This window comes from Canis aureus, chromosome 13 (assembly GCF_053574225.1).
Source record: "Canis aureus isolate CA01 chromosome 13, VMU_Caureus_v.1.0, whole genome shotgun sequence".
Lineage (NCBI taxonomy): Eukaryota > Metazoa > Chordata > Mammalia > Carnivora > Canidae > Canis > Canis aureus.
In genome coordinates, this window is record NC_135623.1 from 29,620,068 (window position 1) to 29,636,148 (window position 16,081).

Here is a 16,081-nt window from a genome sequence, read left to right on the forward strand (position 1 = left end):
AGCAGGACACATGAGGGCGGACTAGTAAGAGGTAGCATGTCATAACAGGCAGGTGGAGCAAGGCTAAAGAGAGTCCAGGGACTGGCGCCATGTAGATCCAAGAAAAGGCAGAGGCAAGAAAGTGGGTCAGCAGGGAGCAGGGTCCTATATGCCAGCTGGATTTAGACACCACTCTTTTCCTCAGAAACGTACACAAAGTAGAGACAACCAGGCAGGTTTCAATGGCCCCTTATTTCCTGAAGATAGATAAATGATGATGATAGATGATAGATAGATAGATAGATAGATAGATAGATAGATAGATAGATAGATAGAAGACAGATGATAGGGATAGACCTACACATTTATACGCACATATATCTCTATCTCTATATCTCTCCTTCATAGAGCATGAGCTCTAGATAAATGGTAATTGAATGAATGAATGCACGAATGCCTTAAGTAACTAGGGTATTAGAGAGATTTTAGGGACAAAAAAAATTATCAAAATGAGTTACCAAAAGTAGATACCACTAATGTAAACCAAAACAATAACAAAAATAACAATAGAGGTCAATATTGACATAATTTGGTACAAAAATATTGTACCAAAAAAGAAAACCTAGGAGATAAAATAAGTAGACTGAAAAACTTTATAAGTAATAAATTCTCTAATCCAAGTGACCCCAATATAAATATGCCAAAACCATAAGTAAACCAATTAATGATGAGAAGATATAATGAGAAAAATTAGTTCACTGATTATGTCCAAATTATGATAAAATACCATGAGGTTAAATTTATAGGGCATTTCTGAAGGAACTTATAAAACAGGGAAATCTAAAATATGATTAAATGTTTTGGTAAGGGAAGCCCATTATGAAGAACATGATTCTTTTCAAATTACTCCATAGGTGTAACAAATATTCATAGTACTGGATTTTTTCAAATTTGTAAGAACTGCTTAAGTTTGTCTAAAAGAACAAATAATTGGGAAACAGGTTAAAATTTTTTGAGCAGGAAGAGTGATGAGAGAATTTTTCTTTCATATATTGAGGAGTTTCATTAAATAAAGTGTATTTATGATACGAGACGGAAGCAATACCTCAATGAAACAAGTTTTTCTAACACAGACCAAATTATAAGGTTTTAACATGTCGGTAAGGACAAATCACAGTGGAAAAAAAAAGATATTCAATAAATGATGAAAGGAAACTGGCTGCTAAGAAAGAATCATGTTAAATTTACCCAACTCACCAAAAACCCAGATTAATTTTGGAGTGAATACATCTTAGTATGTGCATGACCTTATTATAAATCTCTTTCAGGATAATCTCTCACCCAACTTCTAATGCCCAGTGGCTCATACCACTTCAACATAAAACATTTACATTTTCCCCCACAGTTTACAAGAATTCAAAGATCTACATAGGTCCCAGAAACAAAATCTGAAGTTTAGACTACTGGGCCACTTTGAGTAACCTTATTTCGCAGTCCAAAAAATAATAATAATAGTAATTAAAGAGTAGCAAATAACAGAATCTGTTCTACTTAGGAAGGACTGAACTTCCCATAGAATTGAAGCGTATCGTGTGGAGCAAGCTACCTGGTTCCCTGTGCCACGGTCTTCACGTGTATCTATCAGAAGCAACTCCGTGTAACCAGAAAGCTCAGCCTTGCCCCAAACTCTGAGAAGAATTTAGTCCTTATCCAGGGAAATTTACTATATCCCTTCAATATTTCTGGGTCAGCATTAGTAGAACTTTGCTGCAGTGTGGTATATAGGTCTTGTTTCCTGGTCTTAAAATTAAAGTTCTGTCTTATTTACCAGATACAGTAGTTCTAGTTTCTGGATTTATTTGATTTTCTTAAATGACATTCATTACAAAAGTAGAGAATGTTTATTATAGAATTTTTTAACTACATAAAAATCTTTTAAAAATGTACATCAATCAAAATTCCAGTACCTAAGTGTAACTACTTTTTCCCCTAAATATAGCTATTATTAACAATTTGGCATAGTGCTTTTACATTTCTTTCTTCTTTTTTTTTCTGGTCAGGGTCATGGAAAGAAATGCATCAAAATTTTATTAAAATGTTTAATAGGGTAATTGGAATATTTACTGTATTGGCTTGAAGTATGACTGCTTTGCTTTCAAAGCTTGGACTTTGAAATTATATGCAATTTACAAAAAAATATTTAAAATGAGGCAGGTGTGGGCGGCTCCGCAGTTGAGCATCTTCCTTTGGCTCAGGGCGTAATCCTGGGGTCCTGGGATCGAGTCCTGCATCAGCTTCCCCTCAAGGAGCCTGCTTCTCCCTCTGCCTGTCATCTGCCTCTCTCTCTGTATCTCTCATTAATAAATACATAAAATCTTATAAAATAAAATAAAATAAATAAAATAAAATAAATAAAATGAATTCTATCCAGACATCTGCTAAAGGAAGTCAGTTGAAAGGCAAGGCCTGTTCTGAGTTTTCCATCACTGTGGGATTTTTTTTCTATGTTTATTGGATTATTATTTTTAAAAATATGTATTTGTTATGTTAATCTCAATTTTTAAGAAATGTCCTTTCTGCATACTGAATACAATCCAGCTCTACTAAACTGGAACTTATTGTCTAATTTTTAAATGACATTTCATGTAATCTGGCAAAGTTGACATTATAATATGGAAGAATTTGTACTTCAGCTTTCATACTTTTCATAATATAACAAGGTAGGGGAGCATACACCAAGAAGAATGTCATTGTGTGAACTTTTACAAGATCTTTATGCAAATTTAATTCCAGGAAGGAATTCTTTATAAAAGAAACGATACATGGGGACAGGTGATTCATCCTAGCATTTTTTGCTACATGTTTGCTTTCACTTTAAATGTACAATGTGAAGATTTAGATGTGATATCAACTCGGAAGGATATTGTGAAAAAATAGATAATATAAATAATTCTTAGTTTTAAATGACAATTTGAAGTGTCTCATGGTAGGGAAGCAGTAAATATTGGTATTTATTAACACTTCTGTATTATCATGTGGAAATTCGGGTTTTTCAGTAATTAAATTATAGTTTTATTTCTTCCTGACCCTGTACCCTAGAATCCATGTTTTAAAGCAGGACTTTCCTCGTTGGATTTTACAGACTTAATCCAAAAATGTAAAGTGTTACATTATTAAAATTTTATGATGATTATCTGATAAAATGATAATATTTTATATACATTGGGTTAAAAATTATAAAAATTAATTTTACATGTTAAAAAAAGCAAGACTTTCCTGAGGAAAAGGAGTTATATAAAATTACCAATGCTATTCATAATTGAAAAACTATCTATTTTGATCTAATGTAAAATCATTTTAGAGGGATATGTATGCTCATCAAAAGTCAAGATCTAGTCTTATGTGAAGTAAAAAAAAACTATATCTGAGATTTCATTGATCTTCCTTTTACTTAATAAATTAAAATTAGGGGTGGGTCTTTAATTATTTACTAGCTTTTATTTGTCCAACAAGGGTATCTATCAATTAATAACTGGGCATCTAATAAGTGTTGGGCGTTGTGTTAGGTCAGTTGACTGTGCATTAAACTCATCTGGCCTTTTCCACACCTCCCAGATGATCATACGTGCAGCCAGATGAAAAAGCACTGTGCTAGACACATTTAATTCCAGCAACAACTCTATTAGCTTTTACAGAAATATTCTACTTCAATTGGGCTGCAGTGGGTCATGGGAATCCAAATTTTAACAAGCTCCCCTAAGGATTCTGATGTGATACCAAGATCACTTCTTAAAATAAACCTTGAGGCCTGGTTATTTCCTTAAGCGCCTTATATAGTCTACTGTCTTCATTTCAAAGGACTTTTATTAAAGGGGCTATCCAGTATGTAACATTAAAGATATCGTTTTTTTAAATGAGGATTCACTGGACCAAAAAATGTTTTACAAAACTAAATTCTTTTAGGGTCAATTAAAACATAATTTTATTACTATAAAGCCAAGACTTTATGATGAAGAAAGCTGAAAAATATAAAGAGGGGAGTTAAGCATTACAGCTTTCTGTGCTGAGTTCCATACTGTTGTAACAATTTTAGGGAAGCTGAACCAGCAGGGTCTGGGGGAGGTGAATAGATAGCAACACAGATCAGCTTCTAGAGAGTGTCCTGGGGTAAACACACATCCTGAGGATCTCACTCTAACAGGGCCAGTTAGGCGAAATAGTGATTTTTGTTGACATTGAGGCCAGGAACATCAAGGGTGGCCAGGTATTTGGGAGCTGAGTGACCAGGAACAAGCAACCCACCAATACTTCTAAAATCAACAGCCAATAAGCATACTCTCTTATTTACATAGTCTACGCGCCTGAACTCAAAATCTCTACTCTAATTTAATGGTGACAGCCAGGTTTAGCAATCAATTACTTAGACTTAGTATCCACAGTTTAGCAATTTCATGTACAAAAAGAGAAGTTTTGCTATAAGGTGTTTTGAGTAAGGGGAGCTCCTGGTCCCATAAAGTTTCTGGGAAAGAACCCATCCCAAAGACAGTAAGTGTTCATTATATCTTGTACTGACCTACATAAGTGTCTTTTAGGCAAAGCATGAACAAACAAGCAAATCCCAAGTTGAAATAAAAATAGAAATAAATCGCTAACAAGGAAAATACCACTTCATCTCAGAAAACGATGATGGCGGTTTTGACAATTATCATTCTCGTGAATTCACTCAGCAAAGATCACATAGCACCTGTTCTCCACCAGGGTGTTTTTCCAAGCACTGATGATTACACAGCACCTGCCCTAGAGAGTGGGGAGTGGGTCATATGAACAAATAAGCATTATAGGGCAATGTGTTAGGTGCTTGGTTCTGAATAATCGTAGAAGCAGATATTATGATCAGTATGAGACACATGGAAAGAGACAGCTGTGAATGAATGGATACAGTCGGCTGATCCATATTCTACAAATAGTTTCCTTGTGCGTTCCTTACAGTCATCAACTTTGAGGCAGGAACATATGAGACAATACGAATGCTTCCAAGCTTCCTGTGACTGTGTTTTTCACCAAATTGTATGCCCAAGGAAGCAAACCATAAAGAAATGTGCTTTACCTAAAGCCTTTTGTGTTTATCTAGTAATGCTGAGCACTTAAAATAATTCCAAAAATGCCTTGCTTTTCCAAACACTGGATTTTTTAAGCAATTGATTTTGATAGAAGTCTAGTCGTCAATTCTGAACTCAGAATTATTTCACAACACTACTCTCCCTCTTCTAGCCTTTTCCTTCCCTCCTTTCCCTGCCTCTCCCCCTCTCTCCCCTCCTCTCTTTCCATTATTTGCCTTTTCTCTAGCTAGACTATTAAAAGCCCCAGAGCCCCAGAAAAGTCTTGCTGCCCACTTCTAAAGGTAGAGCTAAATTACTGCACCCTCAGGAAATCTCACACTAATCTTATAAGATCTTATAAGATCGTGCTTCATTTTTTTCCTGTGGCTGAGGTTATTGCTAAGATAATGTATTTATAAAACTCTTTAAGTAACACACCACAGCCAAAAATAGTATTATAGTATTAGCATATGTCCAAAAGCTGATTTTAATCATCACTTTAATCTTCAAAAGATAACTTATTCCATTGAGAAGACTGGGATTTTCTTCAAAGTCGGAAAAAAATAAGCTTTTTGGTGAATTGAAATGGATAAGATTAAAGAAAAAAAAAGTCTGCTATGGGAGTTTTAGAAAGCTATATAAAATACCAAACCCTCAAAGAAGTAAAAATAAAGTTGGAAACATAAGAAGTCTAGCTATCTTAGAATCATATATAGAACATGAAAGAATTAATATCTTGAAATTACTTAGTTCTTTAAAAAAAAATATATGTCCTTAGTGCTATTACACTATATAATATAATACAAAAAAATCTGAAAGACTAAACCACACTGATCTGAACAAAATGGTAAAAGAATGTTTAAAAAATCAAATGCCACTTATTATATTAGTTTTAAGCATAACAACCACACACACACAAAAAAATAAAGGCTACCTTTTTGGCAACATCAAATACAAACATTTCTGAGAACAGCGCAACAGATTGGGAAAGTGCAAGGCAACCCTTGATTCTTGCATTCCTTCTTCGTGATGTGATGTTTCTCACTAACCTAAAACAAAAACTGACACACAACTAAAGAGCTTGTTGTGCCATGGAAAAGTCACACCATTGTGCACAGTCCAACTTCATTTTACTACAAAACAAATGTTATACTCCTCTCCAGCCATGCCTCTTATTATTCAGTTTTCTACCCTTTAAATCCTCACGGAGCTGGGGTTTCCCAATCGTGGATAACAATTAGCAAGGTTGACCATATTTCACAAAGAGCTACAGCAATCCTTGTCTGTTCTCTGGGATCTGCTAGTGCTTCCGGTCATGGTGGTGAAGAGACCCCACTCCCATAGTGTGTGCATCCACGCCTTCCAATCAAAGGGGGAAGGCCAGCTGTGTGGAAGGATGCAAGGAAGGAAGCATTGGCACAGATTTACCGTCGCCAGTTACTGAACTTCAGACATTAAGTCTTGGTAGAGGGAATGAATGGATTTTTCTCTTTTCATTGTATAGGAGGTCAAGCTTCCCTCTGTGAGAGTGGGTAGTGGAGCCAGTGGCAAACTGCACTAATGACTCGGCGACACACTTCGGGGCTCTGGTGTTATATTGTCTTCTGGATACAGACAGAATGTCCAACAGAAAACCGTATCAGAAGAGTTTGTAAAAACCTTAAGTTGTTGCAACAGCTGAGCAAAGAGAATAGTTCCATTGAAAGGAAATTAATGAACAAGTGTCAAAATGGACAGTTGGTGTCAATTCCTAGAGGATTTGGAAGTGAGAAGTGGAGTTGAGGAAACCATGTTAATAGAGCCCTTGTTTGTATGAAAAGAACATCGAACTTTACCAAATATCCATCATAGGAGTCATGCTTGTCACCGTCCGCATTAGTTTGCATTGAGCAGAAAAGAATGTTTTATTACGGGCTATGTGGGTGTCTTATTTTTTTTTATTTTTTTTTTTATTTTTGATCTCCAGCAGCATATGATCGCCTGTTTTCTTGGAAACAAATTTAGAAAGAAATTCTACCCTCAGCGATGTAATTCTTGGACCAAAATGTGTCCATTATTTTTGAGAGAGAAAAAGACTCTTTCAAGCCCAAACTATCTTATTTCTAAGTGAGTTTTATAATATTTGGAACTAGAATATTTTAAGTTTTAGCTTTTTCAGGGGCAATCCTGCTCAGAACAAAATTTTCTCTGTTCTGTCAATACATGAATAGTAATAAAATTAAACATTTTTCCTGATTATTAAACCTGACTGAAAGTATAATTGATTCATAGAAAATTTAAAGTATATCCCCTCTCTGTTTTAGGAAGACATTATATTAAGAGGATTTCTTAATAAAGGCTTTCTTTATAAGTGGCTTATGTGAAATAATCTCTTAAACTTCAATGTAATTTGCATTAATAAACCAAATATACCAAAACAGGCACTGTGAAGGCGAATATTTTATAGATCTTTCTAAGGGTAATATAAAATTTTGCACAGTATAAAGGCTTATTAAGGAAGAGGTAGAAAAAGAGAATGAGAATAAAGAGGAATTTAAAAACATTTACTGTGAGAGTTTACAGGAACTCTGAACTTTCTGCTCAATATTTCTGTAAATCTAAAAGTCTGTTGAAAATGTGAAAGGATTTATTTTTAAAAAGGGACGGTCATCTTGAAATTTTTTAAATATATAATAAATACGGAATCAGAAGGGGTAAAATAAACTTGGATCTATTGCTAAGTAGTTAATCATTTCAGTGTTTGTAACTTAATATAAGATCTAGAAATTTAAGAAGGATGGTAGTAAGTGAGAGACTCTCTCTAGCCACGTGTGGAATATAGGGTTTGGTGTGGGACTGTACATAGGAAAAATGGCAACTTCCAAAAAAAAGCAAAGAACAAGGAATGGACAGAGGCAAATAGAAATGAGATGATGCCACTAACCGTTTATAAAGATAGATTCATATTAAAGAATTAAAAGAAGGTAAACAATGAAAAATCATGAAGCAACAGCAATTCTAGTCGAAAGTAATTATTGGGAAAGGAGATGTAATATACATTCGCTATTGTTTCAGAATATTCAATCTTACCATAGAGTGTAGGAGAAGAAACAAGAATTCTCTATTCCATCCAGAATAGATGAAATTAAATATAAAAGCAAATGGCTTGAGAACCAAACTAGACATAGATCAAGTAGGGGCAGCCTATGCTTGTCATCATAGGAAGGGATGGTGGGCCAGTTAAGCATCGATAACCAAATATGCCTGAGACACCATGTATTCAGGAGGCCTGACACTGAGCATTCATTCGGGAAATCCAGTTTGGCCCACACCGATTAAAGCCATGGCTGCTCAGCAGACTATACGTGAGCTATAGCTTTTGACTGATCCAAGGAACATCCATATATTGGTTCCAGGCACCTTCCTTTGCTGCAGTCTCTTGCTCTCCCTCAGTTATAGTCTTTGTAACTACTGGCAATGGACAGACTGAAGGAGAAAGGCAGGACGTAGCACTGTGTGGTGCGGGACTTGGATAGTATGGGCTTTCCACCCCCACTTTTACCCTAGTCCGAGTCTGCAAAACTACTCCACCTTTTCCCCTTTGCTTTTACTGTATATTTTTAAAAATTTTTTAAAAGATTTTACTTATTTATTCATGAGAGACACAGAGAGAAAGAGAGGCAGAGACACAGGCAGAGGGAGAAGCAGGCTCCATGCAGGGAGCCCGACGTGGGACTCGATCCCAGGTCTCCAGGATCAGGCCCTGGGCCAAAGGCAGGCGCCAAACTGCTGAGCCACCCAGGGATCCCTGCTTTTACTGTATATTTTTAAATAATGAAATAGACACTGGGTTTTGAGCACTTTAACTTGAGCATCAGGTATATGACCTCGGTGACAGCTGCCTGTACATGGCAGTGTGCATGGAAAATACAATTGCATCATTGTTTCCCCATGGGACAGAACACGGATCCAAATCTCGGCCATCAGCTATCAAAACACCGCCTCTATTGGTCACTCTACTAGAAAAAAAGGAAGTTACCCTACAGGCTGTCAAATAAACACTCAACGTTCCTCTAAGTTAGTTTGCCCCCCGATTTTTTTTTTCTCTGAGGACTATTCTTCTATTGGTCACTGTAAGGAGGCTCAGAATAAGAACTTCTTTTTGATTATATAAATCATGGGGAATAAGAACCAGGATTGGTTTATAAGCATGTGATCTTGAGCAAATAGATTAATTTCTCTTTGCTTTCTCCCTCTTTAAAATGAAGATAATTATATAACATACTTGGTAAAACATTGTGAAGCTGTAATGAGATCATTCATTTAAAGCGCTTCAACACAGAGCCTGCCACTCTTTTTTTTTTCCAGAGTTGAATGATGGCTATGACTTTACAAAATAAAATGTAAAACTACACTCTGCTTTTAAAGTAGCATCTACACTCTCAAAGTACCACTTCTTGAACATTATATTGTACAAATAGCTTCAATCTCATGGTAGTTTATACTTATATACAAGAAAATGAAAAATTAATTTACATGGTTTAATAAAACAGGTATACTTTTCCTGTGAAATTACACAGCAAAGTCTCTTCCAATCACATCTAGCCTAGGTCACGAAATCAAAGAAGATAAAACTTAACATACTTTTTTATGTGGCTAGTGACACACTGGACTTACAATTTCTTTACTTAAAAAGCTCTGGATAATATACAATTTAAACATATTCTAACTTTTGGTGTGTTTATAATCACTATCCTAAAAACGAACATGTGTTTTCAGAAGGCAAAAACGTCTGAACTTCTCAAAAAGTATGAAATGTGTGTGTGGCTGATTAAACAACTTTTTTTTTTCTAAACCGGTAGAAAAACTTTATGGAATAAATGTGTTTGTACAGTGGTGACTATTTGTCACAGGAGGCTCTGACATTGGCATTAAAAGCACCAACTATTTTGGACAATATGTCATAACCAGCCAGTTGGAGGACAGTAACAAAATACTTGGCTAACCATTCTACACTAGAGACATCTGTTTAGCTTAGCAAAGCTAGTAACGCCAGACCCTACTAGAATTTGGATCATCTAAACAGCACAATTCATTTAGTCTTGAAAAGATATAAACAACACTGAAAAATTACTCCGTGTACCTTAGACATTTTAAACAATAGTTGTACGTAGTGTCATGAAAACGGTCATGGAATATTTTAAGTACAAAAGGTAACATAGACATAATATTGCACTATAGTTATATTTTTAAAATAATGTAGTACAACATTTACATCGTGTAATGTCACATGATATGAAATTTTGGGACATGTAGAAAACAAAAAAAAGCAGAGTGTGATTTATTAAGGTGATATGGAGTTGGGTGATGTTTTTTCTTTTCTTCAGCCAAAAGTTAATTTGTATTGAGTTTGTATTGAGTTTTACTAGGCACTAGACACTATATATTAAGTGTTTCATTGACATTGTTTTAATCTTTAAAACAATTTGTATTGAGTTTTACTATGTGCTAGACAGACACTGTATATTAAGTTGACATTGTATTAATCTTTAAAGCAATCTTAAATAAAGTGATATTATTTCCATTTTATGGACTAATTAATTGAGGCTTAGAGAGTTCTAGACTTTGCCCAAGGTCAAATATTAGCAAGTGGCAGAGCAAGGCCTAGGACTAAAGACAAATTCTATATTTGGAATCACTGTAGTTTTTTTTTTTTAATTTTAAGATTTTATTTACTTATTCATGAGAGACACACACAGAGAAAGGCAGAGACACAGGCAGAGGGAGAAGCAGACTCCCCACCAGGAGCCCGATGCGGGACTTGATCCCTAGACTCCAGGATCACACCCTGGGCTGAAGGTGGCGCTAAACCATTGAACCACCCGGGCTGGCCCTATTTTTCTTTTTTTTAAAGAAAGAAGTCTACTTTATATTTCCTGCACTCCGTTGTCTGACTTAGGAATAGATATTTGTAGGCATCGATTGCATTTTTCCGGGATGGATGGTGACCGACTCGTTCTGATTTGCATGGGTTTCTCCCAGTTTTAGTGCTGAAAGTCAGGGCCCCTGGGTTCCCATCCTAAGCAAACCTACACCAGTGGGCGACCCAGTCGGTGACCCACCAGGAAGCATTATTTAACCTGGAAAGAGGCTAATGGTTCCCGAATTTTGCTCCCACATTCATAAATCTGATTGGAAAATAATGGAGAGCATCAAATTACGGAGAAAGCTTCACTGTTGCAAAGGCCAAGGAATGAGTGTTTCGCAGGCAGAGGGGTGCACATTGCCTCTTGCCCTGGAAATTATGGGCCTAAAACCTAAGAAACGAGCAGTGGGCTCCTTCAGGCCCATTGCACACTCCCGGCCCATTTCCACCTCCCAGGGCCGCCCTCCTGCAAGGGACCTGCCTTTGAAATGATCCCTGACCCCCCCCCTCCCCGGTGTTCCCTGCAGTGACTTGAATGTTCTATCAGTGGAAGTGCAAGACTATTTATACCCCAGTGTTGGGGTCTCTCTGGGCACAAACTGTCTGCAGATTAGGTATATTACAGGTCTTGGGGTTCATGTGACCCACTGAGCTGTGGCCAGTGAAAAGCATGCATCAGCCTCTTCTGGATCTTCCCTTGCTGTCAGCCTCTAGTCTGTGGGCCTCTCTCTGGGGGCCTCTCTAGCTGACTCTTCTTCCCCAGGCAGGTTGGATGCCCTTCTGTTCCTCCTGCGTCTCTCCTTTCCCGCCCCCCTCCTTTCTTCTGTCCTATTTTGTTTTCACCGCTCTGTTTTCACTGCTGCCTCTGCTGGGCCCTCAGGCCTCTCTGTTTTCACCACTGCCTCTGCTGGGCCCTCAGGCCTGCTTCCTTGGCCATAACCCAAAGGCCTTCTTGGAACCCAACTCTGCGGACGGTAGAGCCACGTGCCTTGATACGACCCACAAAAACCTCTTCACCGGTTTCTGTCAAACCATCATCATTGGTGGCCTTTTCTTCCTCGAGCTTCCTGCTCCTGTCATCACCCCTTGAACCTACAGGTTTGCTAAAAATCTTCAACGTGCTCCCTGGAAATACCAAGGTCACACCCCAGGGATTTCTATCCCCAAACCATCCTTCCCAATTGGTGATAGACTTGTCATTGTTCCCTAGCTTCCAGCCATACTCTCTCCTCCAAAGTTCCTCCTTCTGTGACTCATTTGTGTGATTTATTTTTATTTATTTATTTATTTATTTAGTCAGCGGCTGTCCCCCAGAGATTGGTTGAGGGCATAGATACATGCAGCACAGCTCTTGGAGTCATGAGGTTCAGTAGTTTCACTTCCAGTATACCATTAACATAAATCAATCCCAAAATTCATCTTAAATGCCTGTCGCACCAAATCTAGGCACTTCACCTAATTCTCTCTGGCGACGTCAACCAGCCCTTGTGAACCGGGTAGGGGAAGGGGTGAAATAGCATCTGCTGAGTGCTCTCCTCATCATGGACTCAACAATTTATCATTTCACTTTTGGCCAATGACACACCTGTGATGGATGTGTTATATATGCCAATTGATGTCTTATGAAAACTGAGGCTCAGAATAGATTATTAAGATCATTAAGAATGGCTAGAAGGGCGTCCGGGTGATTCAGTCAATTAAGTGTGGGCCTTGGGCTCGGGTCATGGTCCTGAGAGTCCTGGGATCAAGCCCTGAGCTTGTCCCCCTGCTCAGCAGAGAGGGGAGCCTGTTGCTCCTTCTCCCTCTACCCTTCCCCCTCCACTCATGCTCTCTCTCTCCAAAAATAAATAAATAAATACAATCTTAAAAGATTTAAAAAGAATGGCCAGAACTTCTGTCTCACTCCAAAGTTGTTGTTCTGCTGCTTACCGTCACCTTGCAAGGCTCATGCCTCAATCCACCATTGACTGAGTGGCCATAATCCCTTCCCTCCCACTCCTTTTCACAGACAAGAACTGGATATAATGGAGCTTTTGTGGAGATGATGGGAAGAAAATGTATTTACAAATAATTAAGCATGAAGTAAGAATAACAAGGTGGTAAGCTGTCTGAAAACTCTCAACTTTGTCACTAACCTAGTTTCAGCTTTTGTTACAAAGGAACTCTAGGCCCATGAAGTGAAATAATCGCTCCTTGATATTATTATTCTCGCATTGCTATTAATTTTTCCATAATTTCTATAACTGCATCTGTGCTATTTTAAAGTTTGGAGGATTTCAGTTTACACAAACCTGTTCTGACTACTTGCCAAGGTCTGTGTCTCCCAAGTTCTGCTGAGAAATAATGCAATTGCAATTACAGGCATCTCATATTCTGTAAACAGTTTGAGTTCCAAGAGTTCACCAGTTAGTTGTTTGGAATCACTGTGTATTTTCCCATTACCTAATCTAGTAATGGGTGGTTATTTCCCAAGCTGGCATTTCCTTTTTCTCTCCTCCCACCTCCACCCCCAGCCCCCAAAACAACAACAAAAGAAGGAAAAGCCCCTTTCGACCAAAGAGAACAACAACACTAAATTATATTGGCCTGAGTTCTAGAGAATGTTGGGAAGGTGGGGGGGGGTTAATTTAATAAGGAGCAACAATTCTGTAGTCAAGTTTGAAATCACACAAAGAAATGCCGCCCCTGTCTGGGAGGTTACTATTGATCAGCACCTCAAAGCTTTTTCTATTTTCTAGAATCTTCTCTTTCTACATTTTTAATTCGCTGCTTCTCCAGGGACAACACTTGGATGAGGGAAAAATAAAAAGGAAAGTGCTCATTTTCACATTCTCTTCCAGACTCTCCCACATCTAACTCTTAAAATCAACAGAGTCTCAGAATGGTACCACCTTACCGTTACTTCTATTATCCAAGCAGTGAAATTCCTTAGAAGTGGTGTTTTTCTTTTCTCATTTGTTGCCTATGCCTAATTCCAGCAGCAAAAGTAATTTTATAGAATATGCAACATTTTTGAAGGGACTGCACAATTTGCAAAACTTCATCACTACCTTTGACGTCTTTTGTCACCGTATCAATTTTATGTATAAAAAAAGCGAGAAATTGAAATAGTAGAACTAAGTCTTCACAAGCTAAAATGACTGTGACCTAAGCCTTCCACACCCCAAATTGAGGACTATTTCTCACATTTTTTTTATCTCTTAGTCATTTTCATTCACCCTTCTAGATTCAAATTCCATGAGAAAATGGGTCAATTTTTTTTTTTTTTTTTACTGTTTTATCCTCATCCCCCAGGACACTATCTGGCATTTGGTAGGTATCCCCAAAATGTTGAATAAATGAATTTCAGATACTGTTACCTTACTTACCTCTGCAAAAATGTTATATACTTTTACTGGTTAAAAATGACTTTGTAAATTATCTTCACCTTATAAGGTGCATCATTCAGTGTGGTTAAGAACATGGGATAATTTTCTATAATGGATGTTAGAGTATCCCCCGAGTTGTTAGAGCCTCCAATCTGCTGTCTTAACTGCTAATATTAGCAACCAGCCCTGCTAGAAATAGGAGAAAATGTCACCAAAGAGGTAATGACTTCCTATGATTCTTCAAAAACATAAAAATGGTTCTCAAACTTGTTAGGAAATTACTCTACTGCACAATAACAAAAACATAGAAACAGCCAAAAGTGTCGGAACATAACACCTGAAGCCTGTGGCTCGATAGGAAAAGGTTGTGAAGAACGATCTTCTGGAATAAATGACTTAACCTAAAAATGTAGCTAGTTCCTACATTAACCATTAATCCCTCCATTTAAAAAAAAAATGAAGTCATAGTGAACACAGCCTATAATTATCCCTACTTGAGGACAGAAGAGGAAGACCTTATGTTTCCCTCTACTGACTATAGAGGCCAAAACCAAGGTTGACTGTCATCCCAAAGGCCATTTGGAGGTGAAGGGTGTCCTTCCAGAGCTCTGGGAGGGAAGAGGAAAGAAAGAAACAGGAAAAGAAAAGAATGCAGTAATAAAAGAGAAACAAGAACCCCTCTGTCATAGCTGTGCTTTATTTCCTTCATAAGAAAGGCCTTAGCCGTGGACACAGCCTTATTATGCTTTAAGTGCTCACTGATGCTCATCCAGCAGCTGATCTAAGGCTACCTGCCTCACCTGCAGGAGACCGTGGGCGTCAACCCCCGATAAAATTCTACAGGGCAACTGCTCTTCTCTTGGTAGTTGTCCATGTGCATATAAAGAGAAATTAAGTCAGCCAGGACTTGAAGGCAATTGAGACACCTGTCCCAGTCACCATGCTCCTGAGTATTGGACCCTGGCAGGCTGCAATCAAAATTTCCGTTTCCTGGCTTGTGCCTTGCTGGCCACCTCTCTCATCTGAACCCTGCGTAACAACTCATTTGGAGTCCGTGGATACCAAGAATGCGAACAATCAAGCCCACGAGCGAACGAGCGAGCGAGCGAGCACAGTGTGCAGGGCAGGGGCCAGAGAACCTGGGGGAGGGGCCCGCAGAGAATCCTGAAATATCAAGGAGCCAGGGTGTGAGTCTCGTCTCCACTAAAACTGGTTTGCAAAGAGAAGTGATGCCACGGATTGCGACCCCATCCTCCGCCCCACCCCCAGCCTCACTGGTGCTGCAACGCCATGGAGGGGTGCAGAGTTCAGATCCTGGGTGCCACCCACTCCCCCCCCCCTAAAAAAAAAAGACAGCCAAGGAAGGAAACTGAGCACCCTCCAGCCACCCCTCCGGCGCCCAAATCATGTCACAGCCTTCGCAAAAGAGAGGAAAGAGATTTACCTGCTGCTACTGAGGCTGAAGCCTGAAAGCCATGTATGACCTTTGAAGGACTGTAATGGTTTTAATCAGAGCCATAGCATCTTTTTGACAGACAGACAGACAGGACAGAGGGAAGAGCTGAACCACTCTGCAAATATTAACCGGGCTATTTTGGAGCAATGGCTATTGCCTCTGAGATCTTTCATCATGGGTCTATACTTAGAATTCAGATGAGCCTGGGGGAGGGGAATGGAGCAGCGTTAATCCCCAGTTGTTTTTGAAGTTGTCCCGTAAACAGGTTAGCATC

General features: G+C 38.3%; 1 long non-coding RNA gene across 2 annotated transcripts in view; it reads right to left on the reverse strand.

Moving 5' to 3' along the window:
• The window catches only part of LOC144282242 (uncharacterized), a 75,867-nt gene extending 59,870 nt beyond the window's left edge, over window positions 1–15,997 (reverse strand). The window contains exon 1 of one of the 2 annotated variants that reach the window (XR_013350584.1): window positions 15,796–15,997. This is a non-coding gene — a long non-coding RNA (uncharacterized LOC144282242). The remainder of the gene's footprint in view (window positions 1–15,795) is intronic. The other variant, XR_013350585.1, reaches the window with a different exon arrangement.
• Between the last annotated feature and the right edge of the window lie 84 nt (window positions 15,998–16,081).